Genomic DNA, 4857 nt, shown 5'->3' with positions numbered 1-4857 from the left:
TTTGTAACTTGTTAGCATATGACCACTAAATATTAATTGGGAATGGGTCTTTTTAATACTAAACATTACTTTTTATGCCTGACCTCATTAAATCTGGCACAGTGATGCTTTCACAAATTTTTATTAACAGTTCATTTTCATAGCTCCAAAAAGGCATTATAACCAGCAAAACACCTAAAAACAAAACCTCACTGCTACAAAGTTAGCCAGTGTGTAGACTTTATTACATAGGCACATATTATTTTAAAAACAAAACAAAACACAAAAACAAAGATTTTACATAAAGTTAATCACAGTAGTTAAAGAAGTTACATCAAATGAGGCTGGATGATGAATGATGAAAACTGCAAGCCTTTGATCAGCTGCAGTTGTTTACTGGGTCCATCCTGACACTTACAGATTGACTCTGAATGCCACAAAACGGGAGGGTAAGAAGGGGCGCTGCCATACCACCCCCAGGCTAAAACATCAATTCTGATTAGTCTCTTGAATACGGCCAAGTTTTCTCTAGGTTCTGTTGGTGAGTGGATGCAAAGTTAAATGTTGCTTGACTTAGGTCTGGAGGGTCCCATATACTTACCTTCCCTTGCCCCATACTTCGGGGTCCTGATGTGGCATTGTAGAATAAGCACTGGACTGCTAACCACAAGGTTGGCAATTCAAACCCTATACAGGGTCACTATGAGTAGAAACCTAACTGATGGCCCTTAACGACAGCAACAATCCCTATACTTCAAAACCCTCAAGTCCACTGGTCCAACAAGCTGCTGTAGTATCTGCTTCCTCAGAACACTCCCATTGGACACTGTGTGGTGGCTGATTCTAAAGCTTTTAGAGATGAGGTGGTAGTGCTTAAGGCCTCAGTCACATTGTGGCTAGACAGTGTCCACAACTAGAACTGAGGAAGAACATGGGATTCAACCCGGAAGAGGATGCTCAAGTTCCTTGCTCTGTCCAGTTGGAATGGATCCATTACATTTGACCACCTCTACGCACAATCAGAAAATAAACTATCATACTAAGACCACCACAAAAAGATGCTATTTTGTAACTTTTTTATTGTTTAAATTTTATTATACTGCATTTGTTTGTGTGGGTTATTAAGAGACAGTGAGAACAGAGGAGATTGTCCGTGTCATCTGCTTTTACTAAAACTACAGAGCCCCAGAATATTTTTTTTTTTCCTTCTTCAATTTCTGCAAAGTCTTTTGTATAAAAAAACATAGCTATCAATCAATGATTGTCCTAATGTGGCTCCTCAGTCCCTTAGATGGTTAGCCCTGTTTCTACTATAAGTAGTGCCGGAATCCTAACATCCACTTGGGAGATCTTTCTATTCCCCCTTCACTGTTTGGCTGGGTGATGCTAGTAAACTTCTAGTACAGGGTAACAGCTGATCTTCACTGCGGTCTTTGATCCTCCATTTTATTTCTGTTCTAAAAGCAACTGCAAAATAAGAGGGTGATTGTTTTCTGTGTTTTGGCAGCTGATGAAGGTTGGAGACATGAAAAGGGAAACGGGTTTTCCCAATTCCCAAATTTCAAATTTCTTGGTTCTTAGGAATATATGAAGATATTAGAACCACAATAAAAAGTTAAAAGAAAAAGAATAAATGAAGCACCAGATAGACATAAGTGTCTCTGACAACGGTTCCAAGAGATATTTTATAAAAGAATCATAAAACTGGAGCTGAAAGGGAAACAATTAGTCCAACTTCTGTTTGTTTTTGAAGTTAAGGAAACTGAAGTCCAACTGGGAAAATGGCAAGTCACTTAACGTGGTGATTGTTCCCATGACTGTATCTTTGAGAGATTTATTTTAAAAACAAAAGCCACTCTAATTTTCCCTTAATATAGCCATTATGGATTCCTCACTGATGGGTGAAGAATTTCATGTAAAAATCCTCAGTGTCTTGAGCTAGCCTTGGCTCCCATTAGGGGTGCTGGCTGTTATTACAGCACCTTGACCAGAACATTCAATAGATACTCGTTGAATTGAATTGACTCTACTCTTTATTCTTGCATTATTTTCTAGAGCTTTTTACTTTTAGCCCTAAGGGACCATTCATGTATTTTAAGGTTTGGCTTTCAAGTCTGTATTTGTTGCCTCTTTACATGTCGTCTTTCCATACTGAAATCTCGTTTTTTTGAGTCTGTTCTCTTACAGCTTTTTGTCACATATGAGGGGGCTTCAAAAAGTTTGTGGGGAAAAAAATCAATTTTTCTGTGAACTTTTCCCAAATTTCACTCATACAATTATCAACTGCCACTCTTTGGGCACCACCAAACACATTATAAGTAGTTACTGCCTTTGCAGGCATGAAATAGCAGTTTCATTAGTATATTTATTTTTTCACTTCACAAAGAACTAAAATGGTCTCAATCACACTAGAAGAAATGTGGAAATTCCATACCCCTGCTGAGTTAATACAGAGAAAACGAATACTAATGGGCACATTTATTTTCTACATGAATATCTATTCGTTTCTCCTTCACTATTAACTCAGTTTTTTTGTTTTGTTTTTTTTTTTTTTACACAAATACAAGTCACAATATCCCAAGCAAGTCTCATTTACAAAGAGCATAATTAATAAATGTTGAAGACCATGGTTTATAGGGAATTGACACTTTGACACTAACTTGGTGAGGATAGCATTGCTAATTTTATATAAAGACCTGTCATGGTTTAGATGGGACTTGGCAATAAATCTTGTTAGAGAAATTCATTTAAAAGATAGCATTTTTGTGGATTTAATATTTTTGGCAGTTTTGAACTTCCTGTAAAATTCCATACTTAAACTTGAAATCAGACTCTAGGTACCATGGAATTAACTTAAAAGCATCATTCTTGGAAGAATTAACACTATCATTAAAACTGGGAGGATTTCTAAAGGTTAGATGGTAGTGCTTCCTACTCCTACCAGTCTAATGTCCCAGAGGCTTTTGTAAGTTTCACCTTATCCTATACTTTCCTACCACTGAATTTATTTATGAGATAAAAATCAGTTCTGAAATCAGTATTTCACCTCATGAATTTCAACCTTACTTTATTTCAGATCTTCATCTTAGTATGGTGCCAAATAAAAACACTGCTTTTTTGTAAAAATCCTCAGTGTCTTGAGCTAGCTCCCATTAAGGGTGCTGGCTGTTATTACAGCACCTTGACTAGAACAGACATTCAATAGATACTTGTTGAATTGAATTGACTGTTTTTTATTTGGCACCATAGATAGTAAGGTTTAGAAGTCCTGGTATGACGCTGTGGGTTAATGTGCCAGACTGTAAAGCCATTTGAATTGCAAGGTCAGCGGTTCAAGCTTACCAGTCACTCCTTGGAAACCCTCTACAGGGTTGCTATGGGTCAGAATCAACTTGAAGGCACTTAACAACAACAACATAGTAAGGTTGAGGAAAACAAAGACTGAGCCCACTCAGACTGGCTGGGTACTGTATCAAGTGCTTTCTTCTGCTCTTGGGTTTATAGATTTGTTTGACCTACTGATACAAAACTGAATCAATAATCTTGACTATGTGCAGCATCTGTGCAATTGAATCTTTGGGCACAAAGATGTGTTTCAATATGAATAAGGTACATTGTCCTTTAAATTCAGCAGCACAATAAGTGTTTAAGTGCTAAGAGTTGGCAGTGGAGGCAAGAATTAAAGGGAAGGAGAATTATTTAAGTCCCCTGGGAAATAAAACGTAGACTTAACTTGGTTTAAGTATTTGATGATAAGTAAGGGTTAAGTACTCTTAGTCTCAGACTCAATATTCTTTCAGCAAATACTTATTCAATACCTAATGCTTCTCCTTTTATTTTATTAATATATGTTTGCCTGATCAGCAAATATCTAGGTAGTTTAAACCTATTATATTCCAAGCTTTTTAGCAAGTATTACAAACACATAGAATCAGTTTACCTTCACAGATCACATTCTTTGGGAACATGAGTTTCTATGGAAATAAACTACTATCCTTACCCACTGGATTTGAATAGAAATAACTCTCATTTCAAAGAAATGTTCTAAATAAAACAAAAATGTTCAAAGGGATTATGAAGCCTGCCAACAGTTCAGAAGGTAGAGAAGGGAGAAGAACCAAAAAAAAAAAAAAAATTACAAAAAAACTTTTCAGATAATATTTAATGTAAAAGTAACTAGTACGATATTTCCCAGAAAGGAGCCCTGGTGGATTATCAGCTAGACTGGTAACTGCAAAGTCAGAGGTTTGAATTTATCAGTCACTCTGTGGGAAAAGATGACGTTTTCTACTCCCATGAAGATTTACAGCCTTGATACTCTACACAGGGTTGCGATGAGTGGGAACAGACTCGACTATCACGTTTACCAAAGGGGCAAAGAAGGTTTGATGGCCCACAACAAAGTGCCATAGATTTTCTTATTTGAACTATTAGCATGAATACATTTCATACCCTCTTTTACTGTAAAGTCATAAAGCAAGTCACTGGACTGATATCATGTAACATCTTACCTAATTTATGCTCACTAGTAATACTACGTATTGGTAAAGTTAATTCACTTTTAATATTTTTCACATTTTGGCAACACTGACAAGTGACTACAAAAAAAGCCCAGTCCAAGGTGGCAAACTTAGGTTCTACACATCAAAAAGATAATTTGCCCAATGGTGATTTTCAATATAGAATATCTGTAGGACATTAAGTCTAAAAATGGAGCACAGTTGTTCTGTAGGATCAGCACTGGACTGCAAACCACAAGGTTGGCAGTTTGAGCCCACCGCCGACTCTGCAGGACAAAGGTGAGGCTTTTGGCTCTCGTAAAGATTTACAGCCTCAGAATCGTTACTGACTCGACAGCAAGTTCTAAAAATACCTAGT

This window comes from Chrysochloris asiatica, unplaced genomic scaffold (genome assembly GCF_000296735.1).
Source record: "Chrysochloris asiatica unplaced genomic scaffold, ChrAsi1.0 scaffold00070, whole genome shotgun sequence".
Classification (NCBI taxonomy): Eukaryota; Metazoa; Chordata; class Mammalia; order Afrosoricida; family Chrysochloridae; genus Chrysochloris; species Chrysochloris asiatica.
Note: the sequence above shows the minus strand (reverse complement) of the source record.